General features: G+C 58.5%; 2 non-coding genes and 1 pseudogene across 2 annotated transcripts; all 3 read right to left on the bottom strand.

Annotated features, from left to right (window-relative positions):
* Window positions 1-659: 659 nt before the first annotated feature.
* LOC142766389 (U2 spliceosomal RNA) lies at window positions 660-845 on the bottom strand. The gene has a single exon (XR_012884515.1). It is a non-coding gene; the product is annotated as a U2 spliceosomal RNA (small nuclear RNA).
* A 6438-nt stretch (window positions 846-7283) lies between these two features.
* On the bottom strand, window positions 7284-7469 carry LOC142766388 (U2 spliceosomal RNA). Its single transcript, XR_012884514.1, has one exon. It is a non-coding gene; the product is annotated as a U2 spliceosomal RNA (small nuclear RNA).
* Window positions 7470-13906: 6437 nt separating this feature from the next.
* Window positions 13907-14085, bottom strand: LOC142766342 (U2 spliceosomal RNA; annotated as a pseudogene).
* Between the last annotated feature and the right edge of the window lie 6240 nt (window positions 14086-20325).

The raw sequence follows: 20325 nt of genomic DNA, 5'->3' as shown, positions 1-20325 counted from the left end.
GTGTGTGCGGAGTGGGTCCTGTGGCGTTCTTTGCGATTTTAATTTGTGATGGGGAATAGTGTAGATGCGTAGACGTGGCGAGAGCACGCGTCTTCAGGTTCAGACGCCGCGTGAAGATGTGAAATAAAAATGCCTTCGCTTGCCACTGCAACTGTAAACAGAAACACCAACCAAACCCCATTTTCTAGAGGCTTTTTTATTTTTCGTTGCGAAACGGGTGAATTCGAAAAGCGGAAATAGCTTGGCACATACATACACACCTCTACACACATACATACATACACATGGCACATGCATACACATCGTATACACACTTCTAGCTTTCCTCCGAAACAGTAATGATAATTTTCTCAATAGTTTTACTAATATGAGTAGGAATGTTAAAAAAAATAAGAAACTTGAGTATGTACGTGTGAATATAACAAAATAAAAGAGACCCTCCATATATGAAATACACACGGAAACATTTATTTTCCCAGAGCAATCGTAAGTGTAAACACAGCTAGCGCACTCCCTGCACGCGAATACCGCGTCAGCCGGGGCGGCGTGCCGCCACCGTCTCGGACACTCGACGCACCCACGCCGTTTACCCCGGTATCATGGGTAAATCCGAACACTCCTTCTATCATTGAATTTATTGTCGAACTCACCCCGCAGGGGGTGAGTGGGCCGATCCCGGAGGTAGTGCAATACCGGGCCAACCCGTGGCGGAGGTGAAGCAAGCTTCAAGCACTCCGCCGCATCACAAAAATAAGTTTAATATCTTGGATCCAAATAGGATCCGTATCAGATATTAAGCTGATAAGAACAGAATTTTTTTAGTATACTTAGTACACAAACATCATACATGGTTATATAACAGAACAAGAAACGGTAATAAAAGGTGTATATAATAAAATCAGGTTACAAAAAGGCTAAAAAAAGAGTTAGTGGTGTTAGTATGAATAAAAGCGTATAACAATAAAAAACGCGGTATCGCTTCTCGAATAAAAAACTATTTACAAAACGCCTATATGGCCACGATAAATGTCCGTAGAGGCAGCGATCGTGTCTAAAACGCAAAGTCTTAGTCATGGTCCGCAGGTAGCTCCTGGAGCAGAACCTGCGGCAGACACGATCGTTGGCCGGATCCCACGAGCCGAGGCAGCCTACGACGATGGCGTCGACGGAGACGCGCTGGAACCGCTGGAGGAGATGACGCTGTAGAGGGGCGTACTTCTCCTCCTTGACCCTCCGAGCCTCCTGGAACGCCTGCATGCGGTTGTCGAAGGGACAGCAGACGTCCAGGATCAGGGCTTCCTCACCACGGGCCAGGACGAGGTCGGGTCGCAAGTCGGGGACGCCGACCTGCTGGTTCTCCCCGATGACGGTGAACCGCTCCAGGGCCGCCTTCTTGAGGCGCGCAACGATGGCGTTGTGGCGCTCTGTCATGGCCCGGCTCTGCCGCATGCAGTGGCAGAGGACGTGCGGCAGGGTCTGCTCCCCGTACCCGCAGCGTCGGCACCCCTTGTCAGCTGCGGGCACCCACGTTCTTGTGCCGTTCAGGGGGAGGAGATTCAGCCGGGCTCGATGAATGAAGCGCCACTCCTTGAAGCGAGTGTAGCGGCCGGACCTCATGAAGTGGAAACTGGCGGGGTCCGCCACTACACACGCCATCGCCTTGCCCTGGGACGGCTTCTCCTGGAGAGAACGGTCCCGGTCCTGGTTGAGGATGGCCCGAAGGATCTTGATCAGCTTGTTTCGGTTCCGCGCTGACACCGTGGCCTCTCCGCAGGTGATGCGGGCGCCCTGGTCCAGTAGCTTCCAGGCGACGGACAGGCGACGGGAGGCTTTGCGTGCCTCCGTCCAGACAGACTGCAGCTGGGTCGCAGTCTGCCGGAAGTCGCCCTCCGTTTTGCCTGAGAGGTAGGCCTCGGTGTCGTCCGTGTCCGCCGGTCGCCTCAGCCGCCTCGACACCACCCGGTTGAGCTCCTCCCTCGCTCGCTCCCGGACCTCCAGATCAGTCGACGACAGGAGCTTGAAGGCCCCGTCCACTCGGCAGATGTCGCTGAGCTCCGCCGCAAGAGGGATCCCTGCAGTGCCGGCATGTGCGCTCCCGTACACATACTCGTTTGACGCTCTGGCCGGCACGTACAGGGTCTTCTTGATCAGCGGGCGAAGCTCCTCGTCCAAGCGATGCCACTCTCCTTTGCTGGCAAGGCCCACCCGCATGGCGAAGTTGAGGGCTGGATATAGAAATGTTTTAATAGAATCCAGCCTCTGCCATGGGGTGAGCATGGAGGAGAGCAGCCGTCTGCCGAGATGGATGGCCTCGTCGACCGTTGTCTGGTCCGGTAGCACCCGAAACCCCACAGGACGCCCCAGGAACCGGTGCCCCTCGAAGTCCGCCAGTGCCGGGACCGGGACGCTCCCCACGGTGAAAGTGGTGGGCCGTGTGCCCACCGGGTAGCGCCCGGACAGGTGGAGGGTGCGGCACTTGGCAGGCTTCAGTCGCAGCCCGAGCGGGTCCGAAAGGGCCGTCACCACGTTGAGGCGGCGCTGCAAGATGGCGGGATCCCCGGCGAGCAGCGTCAGATCATCGGCGTAGGCAAGGATGTTGTGTTGCCTATCGCCTCCCTGCACCGCTCTAATGATGGGGTCCACCACCAGGTTGAACAGCAGGCCGCTCAGGGGACAGCCTTGGCGCAGGCCCGCTCCGATGGCGATTGGCTCCGTGGTGCCGTCAGCTACCACGACGCAGGTGGTGTTGGCGCGGTAGAGTTCCTCCACGATCTCCGCGAAGGGCTCCCCCGCGCCGGCGCCGCGGACAGCGTCGACGAGGGCCTCATGGGCGACCAAGCCGAAGGCGTTGGCGTAGTCGAGGAACCCCACGCACAGCTCCCCACCCTTCTGACACCTGGACAGTACCGCATGGTCGCCCAACCACCGCTGCAGCCACGTGGTGAGACACCCGGCATACAGTTTGGCGATCGTTCGACCAAGGGCAATGGGTCGCCAGTTTGTGGGGTCCTCGCGGTCGCCCTTCTTGTGAATGAGGATCGTCCTCGTCGACTTCCAGCTCCGGGGTGTGCGGCGGTATTTGAGGCAGACGTTGAATACCGCCGCAAGGTACCGCCCTTCAGGGTCCACCTGCCTCCAGTGGTGGTAAGTGAGGCGGTCCTCTCCCGGAGCTGTACTCTCGCACCTTCGGAGCTTGGCTGCGACCTCGTCGTCCAAGAAGGGGCAGAGGTCCAGTTCCTCGTTGGTGGGGGCTCGCGTCCTTAGGATTGTCGTGTCCACTGCTGCCGGTGACCAGAGGCGGGCGTAGTAGCTTTGAAGCGTGCCTGGGTCAATGGGGCAGAGCTGCGAAGGGCCCTCCGCAATCAGGCGGACGGCACGGCGCCGGTTCCTCCTGTAAAGAGCCTGTATCTGGGAGGGGTTATCGGGATTAATCTCGCGCTGAGGTGGTGTTTGGCGCGAGTCCCGATTGGGCAGACTCAGGTGGTCAGTAATGGCTGCCTCTGCGCGGTCCAGGATGGTTTCGAACCGCGCCCACTCCTCCTCAGATACGGGCAACCGGCTTAGTGCCCGCAGCTCCGCCGTCATCTCAGCTAGGACCCAGGCACTCTCTGGTCCGGGGGTGTCGGCCATCTCCTCCTGGGTGCCGTATGTGCTGCCGCTGTGTCGGTTGACTCTGCGGGGTGTCATCGCCTCGGGAGAAGGTGGTGGTGGACTCCCGATGGCTTGCCCCACAGTCTGCTCTGGAAGCTCCCCCTCTGCAGGACTGCAGTACTCGTCCGAGGGGGAACTCGGTCGTGCTGCCTGGTGGTCAGCTGGGCTGCCCGCCGCATCCTCGACGCCGCCTGGCAGGGGGGTAGGCAGGACCTCCTGTGGAGAGGGTCCTGCGGCGGCGCTTTGGGTGGGTGAAGCGGTGGCCCGCTGCTGCTGGTCCGTCTCGCCCGGTGAAGAGCCGGCGCCACTCTGCGAGGGAGAGGGGGCCACCACTGAGGGTGTCGCCGGAGTGGCGGCACGTCCGGGCGAGGCCTGCTGGTGGGGACTGGTGGAACCGGTGGCGCTGGTGGGCGGCTGTCGGGGCGGAGCACCTGCGGCGACGTTTTGCCTGGCCTGCTTCGCCTCCTCCCTCAAGTGCCACTGTTGATGGTTGTGAAGGCCCTTCCTTGCGGGGAAGGACCTTGGGCACTTATCGCATTGGTGCCGGAAACGCGGGGGAGGGGCGGCGGTGGGAACGTTGGCCAGGCATTTGTTGACATGGGCCAGTGGTCTTTGGCCCAGGACGTCGCCGCATAACGAGCAGATGTAGGAGGTGCTCGTAATTCTGGCTCCGTGCTCCGCCTCCAGGTGCCGCTCCAGGGACTGCCGCCGAGAGGTCCATGTGGCCGGGTTGTAGGTGGCCCCGCAGCCAAGCTCGCAGCACTCGATGGCAGGAGGCACGGGGAAGTACACTACAAGTGTACTCCCGTCGCGCACTGGCTGGCGCTCCTGCCAAGGGGGGTCGCCGTCATCCTCGCTGGAGTCCAGGGTTGGACCCCCGGAGGCCATGACCCTATTGCCACGCTAGGCGTGAGGGCCAGGGGGCCTCGGCGAGGACGGGGTGGTCGACGGCGACCATGGCGGGGCCAGGGAGGCACCCGAGTGCGGCTGCGGCAGGACCAGGACGGCAGGCGCAGCACCGGCAAGCAGCAGGCAGGACCAAGCAGCAGGCACGACCAGACGGCAGGGCAGCAGGTGCTGGGGCAGCAGGACCAAGGCAGCAAACCAGGCAGCAACACCAGGGCAGCAGGCAGGCAGCAGGAGGCGGCCGAATCCGAGTAGCAGCAGTGGACAGGGGGTGGGTGGGAGCGAGGGAGAAAGACTCCGCTGTAACCGGGCGGGTATCCGGTTGCCTCTACGAAGATCAGGGAGTGCAGGGCGGTCAAGCCACCACTACACTTTGATCTTAGCCAAAAGGCCGAGAAGCGATGCAACTCATTAGCACGTAATTAAAATCCATTCTTTCACACGTCGTACTTATTTCTGGCCAAAAGCCGGGCAAACAGTAGCAAAGCAATTCCGACGTCCACCCATGCACAACCAGCATTGTGCACCGACAGCGGCAGCGCTGGCTTCACGGCATTGCTTTTATCCCCAGTCCGCTTGAAGTTTCTAGTTTCGCTTACAAACATGTTAAAACTGAAACCTTCTTTTTCCCAGAGGTCGAAGCCACGCGTGCTTGCTTGCATGCGTACTCTCTATGCGCCCATGACGTCACACCAAATGCTTGCCGGCGAACATTATCAGGCATGTCGCGAGGGATGCTACAGCACTTGTTTTAAAAACTGATGCATAGTGTACATGTCCAACTCGAGCACCAAAGTCTGGAAGGAAAAAAAAATGACTGTGCAAAATGTGAATACGTCACCCATCCAACATGGCTTCTACGCCGGCTGCCCAAGCAACGCCTCTGCAACGACGCCCACAATCATCGGCAAAAAGGTGGTGCCTTTGGCTGCTTCAGCACGCTCAACATATGCCTTGCAAGTTCCGACGTGGCGGAACACCGCACCGAGGTCGACGAAGGTCCTGCCGTGAAAGGCAGACCCGGGAATGCGTGCGAAACGTCTACCACGTGGGTTGTGAAGCCGGTGAATGAAGGATCATGTGGCAGAGGGTGACGGAACGTGAGTGTGCGACTTGCCGCTGCGATGTCGTTCAAGCGTTCAACGGGCCGGCAGTTTCTGTCTGTCGTGGTCGAAAACGTCCGAGTTTTGCTGATTCCGAGGGGTAGGAGTGCTATGGTGGCGTGTACGAGGCGCTGGTGCGGCGCTCCGTCGATCGTGCCGGACGGACATGAGGCGGCCGAAGGCGGTCGTCAAGTGGTCGCGGAAATCAGTGGAGAACTACTCGCCTGCGCTTTTCGTCGAAGACTCGCGACAGACGGTCTTCGGGAGACACGGGTGGTTGCACAAATGCGACCGTGCGTCAACGTGCAGCCATATTCGTGGATTATTTCGCCCCATTACGATAGCTTCGTCACTGCGCTCGCTGGTGTTGCTTGTTTTTGTTGACCTTCACTTGTGGCTCACACCCACTGTGGGGGATTGGCTGGTTTGTTGTTCTGCTTCTTCGACTTCTACATACTCGGCTTAGCGAAGCTGTGAGGAGTGTCGAGTGGGTACGGAGGCAAAGCGCGCCCGGGGCGTGATCTCACGCGTCCTGGGGTCCACGTCGCTTCAGGTACGTGCGTGGTGCGTCCGTACGTCTAGTGCGCAATTTTCTTGGAACTTCCAGCAACTGGCAATTCCATTGAGGTGAGCGTGCGAGGATGTTCGTTGTAATTAACGAGAGCCAACGGTGGATGAGCTGGTATGAGATGGTGTTCAGAAATGAAGTGTTTGATCAACAAGGCGATGCCCGCCGTGGTGGTCTGATGGCCGTAAGGTACTCGGCTGCTGACCCGCAGGTGGTGGGATCGAATCCCGGCCGCGGCGGCTGCATTTCCCTGTGCTCAGATTAGGGTGCACGTGAAAGAACCCCAGGTGGTCGAAATTTTCCCATAATCATATGGTGGTTTTGGGACGTCAAACCCCAAAGGTCAGTGGACATAGGAAAAGCACATCGGGGCTTTGCCGCTCCACCGTACAGCAGGTGTGTGCGGAGTGGGTCCTGTGGCGTTCTTTGCGATTTTAATTTGTGATGGGGAATAGTGTAGATGCGTAGACGTGGCGAGAGCACGCGTCTTCAGGTTCAGACGCCGCGTGAAGATGTGAAATAAAAATGCCTTCGCTTGCCACTGCAACTGTAAACAGAAACACCAACCAAACCCCATTTTCTAGAGGCTTTTTTATTTTTCGTTGCGAAACGGGTGAATTCGAAAAGCGGAAATAGCTTGGCACATACATACACACCTCTACACACATACATACATACACATCGCACATGCATACACATCGTATACACACTTCTAGCTTTCCTCCGAAACAGTAATGATAATTTTCTCAATAGTTTTATTAATATGAGTAGGAATGTTAAAAAAAATAAGAAACTTGAGTATGTACGTGTGAATATAACAAAATAAAAGAGACCCTCCATATATGAAATACACACGGAAACATTTATTTTCCCAGAGCAATCGTAAGTGTAAACACAGCTAGCGCACTCCCTGCACGCGAATACCGCGTCAGCCGGGGCGGCGTGCCGCCACCGTCTCGGACACTCGACGCACCCACGCCGTTTACCCCGGTATCATGGGTAAATCCGAACACTCCTTCTATCATTGAATTTATTGTCGAACTCACCCCGCAGGGGGTGAGTGGGCCGATCCCGGAGGTAGTGCAATACCGGGCCAACCCGTGGCGGAGGTGAAGCAAGCTTCAAGCACTCCGCCGCATCACAAAAATAAGTTTAATATCTTGGATCCAAATAGGATCCGTATCAGATATTAAGCTGATAAGAACAGAATTTTTTTAGTATACTTAGTACACAAACATCATACATGGTTATATAACAGAACAAGAAACGGTAATAAAAGGTGTATATAATAAAATCAGGTTACAAAAAGGCTAAAAAAAGAGTTAGTGGTGTTAGTATGAATAAAAGCGTATAACAATAAAAAACGCGGTATCGCTTCTCGAATAAAAAACTATTTACAAAACGCCTATATGGCCACGATAAATGTCCGTAGAGGCAGCGATCGTGTCTAAAACGCAAAGTCTTAGTCATGGTCCGCAGGTAGCTCCTGGAGCAGAACCTGCGGCAGACACGATCGTTGGCCGGATCCCACGAGCCGAGGCAGCCTACGACGATGGCGTCGACGGAGACGCGCTGGAACCGCTGGAGGAGATGACGCTGTAGAGGGGCGTACTTCTCCTCCTTGACCCTCCGAGCCTCCTGGAACGCCTGCATGCGGTTGTCGAAGGGACAGCAGACGTCCAGGATCAGGGCTTCCTCACCACGGGCCAGGACGAGGTCGGGTCGCAAGTCGGGGACGCCGACCTGCTGGTTCTCCCCGATGACGGTGAACCGCTCCAGGGCCGCCTTCTTGAGGCGCGCAACGATGGCGTTGTGGCGCTCTGTCATGGCCCGGCTCTGCCGCATGCAGTGGCAGAGGACGTGCGGCAGGGTCTGCTCCCCGTACCCGCAGCGTCGGCACCCCTTGTCAGCTGCGGGCACCCACGTTCTTGTGCCGTTCAGGGGGAGGAGATTCAGCTGGGCTCGATGAATGAAGCGCCACTCCTTGAAGCGAGTGTAGCGGCCGGACCTCATGAAGTGGAAACTGGCGGGGTCCGCCACTACACACGCCATCGCCTTGCCCTGGGACGGCTTCTCCTGGAGAGAACGGTCCCGGTCCTGGTTGAGGATGGCCCGAAGGATCTTGATCAGCTTGTTTCGGTTCCGCGCTGACACCGTGGCCTCTCCGCAGGTGATGCGGGCGCCCTGGTCCAGTAGCTCCCAGGCGACGGACAGGCGACGGGAGGCTTTGCGTGCCTCCGTCCAGACAGACTGCAGCTGGGTCGCAGTCTGCCGGAAGTCGCCCTCCGTTTTGCCTGAGAGGTAGGCCTCGGTGTCGTCCGTGTCCGCCGGTCGCCTCAGCCGCCTCGACACCACCCGGTTGAGCTCCTCCCTCGCTCGCTCCCGGACCTCCAGATCAGTCGACGACAGGAGCTTGAAGGCCCCGTCCACTCGGCAGATGTCGCTGAGCTCCGCCGCAAGAGGGATCCCTGCAGTGCCGGCATGTGCGCTCCCGTACACATACTCGTTTGACGCTCTGGCCGGCACGTACAGGGTCTTCTTGATCAGCGGGCGAAGCTCCTCGTCCAAGCGATGCCACTCTCCTTTGCTGGCAAGGCCCACCCGCATGGCGAAGTTGAGGGCTGGATATAGAAATGTTTTAATAGAATCCAGCCTCTGCCATGGGGTGAGCATGGAGGAGAGCAGCCGTCTGCCGAGATGGATGGCCTCGTCGACCGTTGTCTGGTCCGGTAGCACCCGAAACCCCACAGGACGCCCCAGGAACCGGTGCCCCTCGAAGTCCGCCAGTGCCGGAACCGGGACGCTCCCCACGGTGAAAGTGGTGGGCAGTGTGCCCACCGGGTAGCGCCCGGACAGGTGGAGGGTGCGGCACTTGGCAGGCTTCAGTCGCAGCCCGAGCGGGTCCGAAAGGGCCGTCACCACGTTGAGGCGGCGCTGCAAGATGGCGGGATCCCCGGCGAGCAGCGTCAGATCATCGGCGTAGGCAAGGATGTTGTGTTGCCTATCGCCTCCCTGCACCGCTCTAATGATGGGGTCCACCACCAGGTTGAATAGCAGGCCGCTCAGGGGACAGCCTTGGCGCAGGCCCGCTCCGATGGCGATTGGCTCCGTGGTGCCGTCAGCTGCCACGACGCAGGTGGTGTTGGCGCGGTAGAGTTCCTCCACGATCTCCGCGAAGGGCTCCCCCGCGCCGGCGCCGCGGACAGCGTCGACGAGGGCCTCATGGGCGACCGAGCCGAAGGCGTTGGCGTAGTCGAGGAACCCCACGCACAGCTCCCCACCCTTCTGACACCTGGACAGTACCGCATGGTCGCCCAACCACCGCTGCAGCCACGTGGTGAGACACCCGGCATACAGTTTGGCGATCGTTCGACCAAGGGCAATGGGTCGCCAGTTTGTGGGGTCCTCGCGGTCGCCCTTCTTGTGAATGAGGATCGTCCTCGTCGACTTCCAGCTCCGGGGTGTGCGGCGGTATTTGAGGCAGACGTTGAATACCGCCGCAAGGTACCGCCCTTCAGGGTCCACCTGCCTCCAGTGGTGGTAAGTGAGGCGGTCCTCTCCCGGAGCTGTACTCTCGCACCTTCGGAGCTTGGCTGCGACCTCGTCGTCCAAGAAGGGGCAGAGGTCCAGTTCCTCGTTGGTGGGGGCTCGCGTCCTTAGGATTGTCGTGTCCACTGCTGCCGGTGACCAGAGGCGGGCGTAGTAGCTTTGAAGCGTGCCTGGGTCAATGGGGCAGAGCTGCGAAGGGCCCTCCGCAATCAGGCGGACGGCACGGCGCCGGTTCCTCCTGTAAAGAGCCTGTATCTGGGAGGGGTTATCGGGATTAATCTCGCGCTGAGGTGGTGTTTGGCGCGAGTCCCGATTGGGCAGACTCAGGTGGTCAGTAATGGCTGCCTCTGCGCGGTCCAGGATGGTTTCGAACCGCGCCCACTCCTCCTCAGATACGGGCAACCGGCTTAGTGCCCGCAGCTCCGCCGTCATCTCAGCTAGGACCCAGGCACTCTCTGGTCCGGGGGTGTCGGCCATCTCCTCCTGGGTGCCGTATGTGCTGCCGCTGTGTCGGTTGACTCTGCGGGGTGTCATCGCCTCGGGAGAAGGTGGTGGTGGACTCCCGATGGCTTGCCCCACAGTCTGCTCTGGAAGCTCCCCCTCTGCAGGACTGCAGTACTCGTCCGAGGGGGAACTCGGTCGAGCTGCCTGGTGGTCAGCTGGGCTGCCCGCCGCATCCTCGACGCCGCCTGGCAGGGGGGTAGGCAGGACCTCCTGTGGAGAGGGTCCTGCGGCGGCGCTTTGGGTGGGTGAAGCGGTGGCCCGCTGCTGCTGGTCCGTCTCGCCCGGTGAAGAGCCGGCGCCACTCTGCGAGGGAGAGGGGGCCACCACTGAGGGTGTCGCCGGAGTGGCGGCACGTCCGGGCGAGGCCTGCTGGTGGGGACTGGTGGAACCGGTGGCGCTGGTGGGCGGCTGTCGGGGCGGAGCACCTGCGGCGACGTTTTGCCTGGCCTGCTTCGCCTCCTCCCTCAAGTGCCACTGTTGATGGTTGTGAAGGCCCTTCCTTGCGGGGAAGGACCTTGGGCACTTATCGCATTGGTGCCGGAAACGCGGGGGAGGGGCGGCGGTGGGAACGTTGGCCAGGCATTTGTTGACATGGGCCAGTGGTCTTTGGCCCAGGACGTCGCCGCATAACGAGCAGATGTAGGAGGTGCTCGTAATTCTGGCTCCGTGCTCCGCCTCCAGGTGCCGCTCCAGGGACTGCCGCCGAGAGGTCCATGTGGCCGGGTTGTAGGTGGCCCCGCAGCCAAGCTCGCAGCACTCGATGGCAGGAGGCACGGGGAAGTACACTACAAGTGTACTCCCGTCGCGCACTGGCTGGCGCTCCTGCCAAGGGGGGTCGCCGTCATCCTCGCTGGAGTCCAGGGTTGGACCCCCGGAGGCCATGACCCTATTGCCACGCTAGGCGTGAGGGCCAGGGGGCCTCGGCGAGGACGGGGTGGTCGACGGCGACCATGGCGGGGCCAGGGAGGCACCCGAGTGCGGCTGCGGCAGGACCAGGACGGCAGGCGCAGCACCGGCAAGCAGCAGGCAGGACCAAGCAGCAGGCACGACCAGACGGCAGGGCAGCAGGTGCTGGGGCAGCAGGACCAAGGCAGCAAACCAGGCAGCAACACCAGGGCAGCAGGCAGGCAGCAGGAGGCGGCCGAATCCGAGTAGCAGCAGTGGACAGGGGGTGGGTGGGAGCGAGGGAGAAAGACTCCGCTGTAACCGGGCGGGTATCCGGTTGCCTCTACGAAGATCAGGGAGTGCAGGGCGGTCAAGCCACCACTACACTTTGATCTTAGCCAAAAGGCCGAGAAGCGATGCAACTCATTAGCACGTAATTAAAATCCATTCTTTCACACGTCGTACTTATTTCTGGCCAAAAGCCGGGCAAACAGTAGCAAAGCAATTCCGACGTCCACCCATGCACAACCAGCATTGTGCACCGACAGCGGCAGCGCTGGCTTCACGGCATTGCTTTTATCCCCAGTCCGCTTGAAGTTTCTAGTTTCGCTTACAAACATGTTAAAACTGAAACCTTCTTTTTCCCAGAGGTCGAAGCCACGCGTGCTTGCTTGCATGCGTACTCTCTATGCGCCCATGACGTCACACCAAATGCTTGCCGGCGAACATTATCAGGCATGTCGCGAGGGATGCTACAGCACTTGTTTTAAAAACTGATGCATAGTGTACATGTCCAACTCGAGCACCAAAGTCTGGAAGGAAAAAAAATGACTGTGCAAAATGTGAATACGTCACCCATCCAACATGGCTTCTACGCCGGCTGCCCAAGCAACGCCTCTGCAACGACGCCCACAATCATCGGCAAAAAGGTGGTGCCTTTGGCTGCTTCGGCACGCTCAACATATGCCTTGCAAGTTCCGACGTGGCGGAACACCGCACCGAGGTCGACGAAGGTCCTGCCGTGAAAGGCAGACCCGGGAATGCGTGCGAAACGTCTACCGCGTGGGTGGTGAAGCCGGTGAATGAAGGATCATGTGGCAGAGGGTGACGGAACGTGAGTGTGCGACTTGCCGCTGCGATGTCGTTCAAGCGTTCAACGGGCCGGCAGTTTCTGTCTGTCGTGGTCGAAAACATCCGAGTTTTGCTGATTCCGAGGGGTAGGAGTGCTATGGTGGCGTGTACGAGGCGCTGGTGCGGCGCTCCGTCGATCGTGCCGGACGGACATGAGGCGGCCGAAGGCGGTCGTCAAGTGGTCGCGGAAATCAGTGGAGAAGTACTCGCCTGCGCTTTTCGTCGAAGACTCGCGACAGACGGTCTTCGGGAGACACGGGTGGTTGCACAAATGCGACCGTGCGTCAACGTGCAGCCATATTCGTGGATTATTTCGCCCCATTACGATAGCTTCGTCACTGCGCTCGCTGGTGTTGCTTGTTTTTGTTGACCTTCACTTGTGGCTCACACCCACTGTGGGGGATTGGCTGGTTTGTTGTTCTGCTTCTTCGACTTCTACATACTCGGCTTAGTGAAGCTGTGAGGAGTGACGAGTGGGTACGGAGGCAAAGCGCGCCCGGGGCGTGATCTCACGCGTCCTGGGGTCCACGTCGCTTCAGGTACGTGCGTGGTGCGTCCGTACGTCTAGTGCGCAATTTTCTTGGAACTTCCAGCAACTGGCAATTCCATTGAGGTGAGCGTGCGAGGATGTTCGTTGTAATTAACGAGAGCCAACGGTGGATGAGCTGGTATGAGATGGTGTTCAGAAATGAAGTGTTTGATCAACAAGGCGATGCCCGCCGTGGTGGTCTGATGGCCGTAAGGTACTCGGCTGCTGACCCGCAGGTGGTGGGATCGAATCCCGGCCGCGGCGGCTGCATTTCCCTGTGCTCAGATTAGGGTGCACGTGAAAGAACCCCAGGTGGTCGAAATTTTCCCATAATCATATGGTGGTTTTGGGACGTCAAACCCCAAAGGTCAGTGGACATAGGAAAAGCACATCGGGGCTTTGCCGCTCCACCGTACAGCAGGTGTGTGCGGAGTGGGTCCTGTGGCGTTCTTTGCGATTTTAATTTGTGATGGGGAATAGTGTAGATGCGTAGACGTGGCGAGAGCACGCGTCTTCAGGTTCAGACGCCGCGTGAAGATGTGAAATAAAAATGCCTTCGCTTGCCACTGCAACTGTAAACAGAAACACCAACCAAACCCCATTTTCTAGAGGCTTTTTTATTTTTCGTTGCGAAACGGGTGAATTCGAAAAGCGGAAATAGCTTGGCACATACATACACACCTCTACACACATACATACATACACATCGCACATGCATACACATCGTATACACACTTCTAGCTTTCCTCCGAAACAGTAATGATAATTTCCTCAATAGTTTTATTAATATGAGTAGGAATGTTAAAAAAAATAAGAAACTTGAGTATGTACGTGTGAACATAACAAAATAAAAGAGACCCTCCATATATGAAATACACACGGAAACATTTATTTTCCCAGAGCAATCGTAAGTGTAAACACAGCTAGCGCACTCCCTGCACGCGAATACCGCGTCAGCCGGGGCGGCGTGCCGCCACCGTCTCGGACACTCGACGCACCCACGCCGTTTACCCCGGTATCATGGGTAAATCCGAACACTCCTTCTATCATTGAATTTATTGTCGAACTCACCCCGCAGGGGGTGAGTGGGCCGATCCCGGAGGTAGTGCAATACCGGGCCAACCCGTGGCGGAGGTGAAGCAAGCTTCAAGCACTCCGCCGCATCACAAAAATAAGTTTAATATCTTGGATCCAAATAGGATCCGTATCAGATATTAAGCTGATAAGAACAGAGGTTTTCAAAAATGTTAGGAACATTTCTGACCGGAAAGGAAAAACTTGTTCTCATTTTTTGTTCCTTCAACCAGAAAGGAAGAAGGTGGTGTATAGTGAACTGTGTAGAAAGAGAGAAGGTGAAATAGGAAATAGCAGGGGAGAAAAAGTGAAAGGGGCGTGTGCTGTGTAGTGTCGCCTCTTATTTTTGCGATGTCTTTGGGAGGGTGACTTTGTCATCACGTGGCCCAGCGAGTGACAGTCACTTTATGGCCACGTGCGCGCAGTACACTTCCCGAGAAGCTACACAAAGAGAATTTATTGATCTCTTGACAAATCAAGAAAACACTGATCAACACAATACTCAGCCGACAATTGGGCTGGTTACAGGGGTGACTTAAGGGGAACATAAATGAACGGGGTTATGATCACAAAAGAAAGAAACGAACAACACTAAAGGACGTCATCAAAACAAGGGAGTGCTCAGTTGCTTATGTGAACAATTTGAAATTAAAGAAACAAAGACGGATATGAGCAGCTATATACATATATACAATACATAGGAACTTAGAATATACATTGCTATATATACAAACAATTATATACAAATATGTACAAGACACATTTGACCGCGCGGTCGCATTGGGTAAGACCGCGGTTAATAACACGCCGTCAGGCGCTGCGTATCGCGTGACATTGTGACGCGCCCGGAGTTACGTGTGATGCGCCTCTGCGGCGTCCCTACGCGCCGCGAAAGTTGTGCCTGACGGCGCTAAACAGCGGGTGCGAGAAGCGGCTTCATAGTGCCGGGACGCAGAAAAAAAAGGGGGGGGGGAGGGGCGAGTTGCGGCGCAAAAAACACTAAAGAGGCAGGGAGGGGCCCATTAGTAAACAATTATCGGGGCGACCAGTTTGCCGTCCCTCAAGAAAAAAACCTGGTGTGCCAACGGCGGAGGAACGTTTCTTCGCCGCTGGCTTCAAGTTGCTCGGAGAGGTGCGCCCACAGCAGCCTCCTGATTTTACTCATGGCGGGATACGCCGCCCTCACAGGCCTCTTCTTCGCTTCGGCCAGTGATCGCCGTTGCCAGATCACGAAAAGGGTGATGGCGACGACGAGTTTCGCGAAGCGGCCTTTATTGCGCCTGTGATAAGGAGGGGGGCGAATGCCGAAGGAGCGCGCGGTCAAGCGCCACACGGGTCGCGCGGCCACGCAGTCGAACAGAGCGTGTTTGAGGGTCTCTTGGTGCTGGCAGTTCGGGCAACGGGCGTCGGGGACGATGCCGAGGCGGTGCAGTCTCTGCCGCGTGGGAAGGACTTCCCATGCACGTTTCCATATGAAGTCTTGCACCTCACGGGGGGCGTCGTGGCCGAGTGCGGCAATTTCCCGTGTCGCTCGCTTCGCCCGGCGCCTGTCTTCATCGTGGAGCTGGTTGGCTGTGAGGGTCTCGATCAGTCTGGCTGGCGGGTCTGAGTCTATCTCGCAGCCAGGGGCTTCGCGGGTGAGCATACGCATTGTCGCCTCTGCCGCCCTGTAGAAGGGGGAGGGAGACTCAGCGAACGGACCGCGGTAACTGCCTGCGTCCAGCCAGCTGTTACGCACGCTTGCCCAATAAAGAAGCAGGTTCCTGCCGGCATACGCGCTTGCCTTCGCCAGGGTTCGGGCAGTCTTAAGAGCCAGGATTTTGCCCGTGGTCTGTGCGTGGGGAAGCCCGAGACCACCATCGCATGGAGAGAGCTGCAAAAGGTGACGCCTGACGGGTGGGGGCTTGCCTTCCCACATGAACGCGGTGATGCCCTTGTTAAGGGCGCTGGCGATTCTTGAGGGCATGACGGCGATGCGGGAAACGTGGGAGGCGAGGGCGCACACGCTCGTCTTAACCGCAATGGCCTTATCTCGCAACGTGAGCTCGTGGAGTTTGGCTCGCTCTATGAAGAGCTGTGCCCTGCTCAGTACTCTCGACCACGTGGATGCCACCACGCCCTCGCAGGTGAACAGGACCCCCAGCACCTTCACCGTCGATACTGCCACAATCGGCTCGACGACCTCGGCAGGAAAAGGGCCGAAGAGTAAAGCCTTGCTCTTCGCTTCGTTTAGTGCTGCTCCAGATACCGCTGCGTAGGCGCTAAATACCTGGCGGAATCGGGCGAGGCTGCGTGCGTCTCTCAGGAAGAGAGAGATATCGTCTGCGAAGGCAAGGACTTTAAGCTCCTCCTGGCCTGTTAGAGGCAGGCCCTTAATGAGGCCGTCACAGGCGACCGAGGTGATCAGTGGCTCGATTGAGCAGACGAATAGGGTTGGGCCTAGGGGGCACCCTTGCCTGATCCCTCTAGTGTAAGCAAAGGGGGTCGTCGTGGTGCCGTTAACCACTACGCAGCACTGCAGATCCGTGTATATCAACGCTATGACTTCGACAAAGTCTGGCGGGAGGCCAAACTCGCGTAGCACGTCCAGCAGGTACGAGTGACTCACCCTGTCAAAAGCCTTCGCCTGATCGAGGGACAGGAAGGCCCCCGCGATGCGTTTGCAGGAGGCGAACTCGAATACATCTCTTGTCAGGGTGAGATTGGCGTACATTGAGCGCCCTGGGACGGCGCAGGACTGGTGCGGGGCGATCATGTCAGGCAGGAAGATCTTCAGCCTTGAGTTCAAGATGGACGCCACGATCTTGTAGTCCACGTTTAGCAGAGTGATCGGGCGCCATGATGACGGGTCGTTTGAGGGCGCGCCGTCTTTCAGGATCAGGACGATGCGCCCCGCACCGAAGGAGGCTGGCTTGGCACGCTTCCCAATTACCATGTTGACGACCTTGAGAAGAGGGTAGCCCAGGACATCAAAAAACGTCATATAGAACCCCGCCGTCAGGCCGTCTGTGCCCGGTGCTGCGTTGGGAGGCATCGACGCGACTGCCCGGCGGACTTCGTCAAGCGAGGCCGGGGCGCACAGGGTCACACACTCGTCAGCTTCCAAACGTTGCAGCTTCCGGCATAGGTCTCTAATAAGGGCCGGGTCTGGGTGCGATTCCGCCGGGTCAGGTTCGCTGAAAGCTAGCCTGAAGTGGTCGAAAAACGCGGCCTCTATTTCAGCTGGGTCTGACGTAGTTGTGCCATCAGGGCGGAGAGCTTCCGTGATGCGCACGGACCCATTCCCGTTGATCTCGCGTAGGTCAACCTCCGGCAGGTCTCCCGAGACGGCGCGTGCTCTACGGGCTTCCCGGGCGGACGTTCTGAGAATTCGGTCGTGCTGGACCTGAAGCGAGTGAAGGTAGTCACGGGTGCACGCAGTAAGGGCGTCGGCGCTTTGAACGATGCGCATTCTTCGTAGAATTTCGTTCAAGCGGGCTGTGTTGCGTTTTTTCCTTGCGCTACCTTTCTGCTGCAGGAGGTCCCTCCACGTCGACTTCAGGTCGTCCCATGCCTCCGGGGACTCGCAGGGGGAAGCTAAGATTGATGCCTCCAGACGGGCCTTCAAGCTGCTGACGCTTTCGTTATCTACAAGGATCGCCGGGTCGAGGCGCCAAGGGGTGTCCCGCCGTCGAGGTCCCGGCTGCACCCTCACAGTTATAACCACCGGGGCGTGGTCCGACAATTTCTCCAGGCTGGCCGGTAACGCAATTACCTCGCACGAGGCAAGCGAAGGGAGCAATGCGTCGGGAAGGTATATACGGTCCAGCCGGCTACCCGTGACTCTCGAGGTCCTCGTCGGCACGAAGGCGTCCCCGTGAAGGTGAACCCAGGCGTCCGACAGCTTGAGGTGGCGTAGGATCTTTATTAGCTCCCTAGCGTGGTATGCTGAGCCGCCTCGCCTCGGGCCCCTGATGTCCCTCGTAGTGTCGATGACGCAGTTGAAGTCACCGAGGACTACGTGGGGAAGGGGTTCGAGCAGGTAATCGTGCAATTCCCGGAAGAAGCGGTTCGTATCATTGCGCGTCACGGGAGCGTAGAGGTTGACAACGCGGAGCTTCCGTCTATCGATGAAAATGTCAAGGAGGAGGATGCGTCCGTCAGCTCCAAAGGTGCAATGCGCCTTTTCCCGGCAACGGCCCGAAACGAAAACGACGCCGACGCCACACGCCTTTGCATTCGTTAAAGAAAATAACCCCTCCACCTGGCAAGTGCGGCGGAATCGGGTGACGTCAAGCGGGGTCCGAAAATTCGCTTCTTGAATAAACAGCAGGTCGATGCCCTGGGATTTCGCGTACGTAATCACCGTGCTCTGCTTGACGCGGTCCCGAAAGCCGCGCACATTCCACGTGGCTATGCGGAGGGGGGGGCATCGGTTATCGCGGCAGGGCACGAATCCAACAGCAACGGAGCGGGTGAGGGAGCGAGCGCCAGCAGCTGCTCTGGAGAGGGGGGGGCATTATCGACGAGAGCCGAGAGGAGGAGGAGAGGCGCGCCGAGAGGGGAGGTGTGGGGGGGCCAGACGGCTGGCGAGGGTGCGGCGCGGCGCAGCGCGTGCTCGGAACTTGAAGGCGATGGCTTAGGGGGCCGATGCCCCTTTGCCCCCGCTGCTCGAGTCGAATTTCTTTGTTTTTGCATGGGGCGGGGCGTCGCTGTCGCTGCTCCGTCCTTCAACCCCCGGTCGGCGCTGCTTTAGCTCCTTGCTGGCCGTTCTCTCTCGCACACCCTCCTTCTTATCTTCGCCGTGCCGTCGGCGTGAACGTGAGCGCGCGCGTTGCTCGTGGCCCGCGGGTTGGCCTGCTGTCGCATCTCTCTCCCGGCGTGGCGCTGTCAGCGCTGAGGAAAGTGCGTTGGAGTAGCTGGCGTCACGCTCGTCGGGAAGGAGGTAGAAGCCTCGGCTCACGATGGGCGCTTCTCCCCGGGCCGGGACTTGGGTTCCGTCCTCCAAGTCTTGGGTGGTTACGGGGGCGAGCACGTTGGCGGGAGTTGAGCGAGAGGAGGAGGAGTCCTCTCCTGTCTCGGTAGAAAGCTCCGCCTCTGTCTGCTCGGGCGTCGCAGGTTGGCTCTGGTCCCGCGCCGTCGGGGGGGCAGGCGAGGAGGGGGGGGGCGAAAGCACCGGATCTGTGGCGGAGCCACTCGACTCTGTTCCCGAAGACGTGGTGGAGACGTCTTCTGTCCTCCCAGTTTGCTCTCCCTCATTGGTGGAAGATGTCGCCGTACTGCTACTCCCAGTGGGCAGGTCGGTCTCAGTGTCATGGTCGCTGGGGAGGGACTCCCTTGCCGCCGTGCTGGGCTTAGGCTTCGGTGACAACACTTGTAACCGCGACTTCTGTTCTCCGGGCCTGGGGGATGACGGGCCACTGCCCCGAGTCGGGTGTGACGCGAGGTTCGAGACCGCGGAAAGCCCTCGGGCGGCTGACGCGTATGAGCGCCTCCTAAAACACTCCTTGGTCCCGTGGTGGCCGCCGCATCTCAAGCATTCGGCTTCGCACCCCTCTGTCTCGTGGCCAAAAGTGCCACAGCGTTTACAAAACGGGGTTTGGCACGCAGAGGCCATGTGTCCCGTCTCGCTACATCTCGCGCAAACCCGCCGCATGCCCCTGTACTCAAACATTACGCGGTGTCCGGCGACGGTCGCAAAGTTGGGGACTGGTTTTACCATTTCTATGCGCACAACACGCACGCCATTCAGTTTGTTTTGGCGATTTGCGACCGTCGCGAACGCCACGCTCTTCACCTTCCCGTACTGGGCTAGCGTATTAACCAAGGGGTCTTCGGGTAGATAGGCAGGGTAGCGGAACACATTGACAAACGTAATCGGGGGCCCCACTGCCTCCACTGCTACTTTTTCATCACGAACCATGAAACCTTCCTCTACCATTAATTTGGTGGCTTGAGCAGCAGTGCGCGTGCACACAAGAAATCTCGCCCCTCCCAAATGCTGGAGGACATGCACACTATCTTCCCCCGCAGTATGCTCAACAGCATCAATTAGGTCATCAATACAAAAATCACCGTCAGGCACATTGAAGAAAAAACAGTTCTCCCTCACCGGGAGGTTTGTTTGAGCAGCCATATTGGGCACTGGTGGACACGCAAGGGGGCGTGACTGGTGGGAACGCAGGAGTGCTGCGTACTAGTAGACGGGCTCAGCAGGCGCTGGGTCCGATATCCGGTAGCGAGGTGGTAGGCAACGGAACGGAGAGGTCCGGGGCAGCAGGCAGGATCCGGGTCCGTGCGTCGCCAGGCATGGGGCGGGGGTCGCCGAGCAGGAAGGCCCGGGACCGGAAGCCGGGGGCTGCAGGCTGGAACGGCAGCGCTCCGGGCGGCTGGATGACTCCTTTGCAGGGGGGGTCCGGGGGTCGACGTCGGCTTGACGTGACCCC

The sequence above is a fragment of the Rhipicephalus microplus genome, chromosome 6 (genome assembly GCF_043290135.1).
Source record: "Rhipicephalus microplus isolate Deutch F79 chromosome 6, USDA_Rmic, whole genome shotgun sequence".
Lineage (NCBI taxonomy): Eukaryota > Metazoa > Arthropoda > Arachnida > Ixodida > Ixodidae > Rhipicephalus > Rhipicephalus microplus.
The sequence above is the reverse complement of the archived record's forward strand: the minus strand, read 5'-3'. Positions and strand labels throughout refer to the sequence as shown.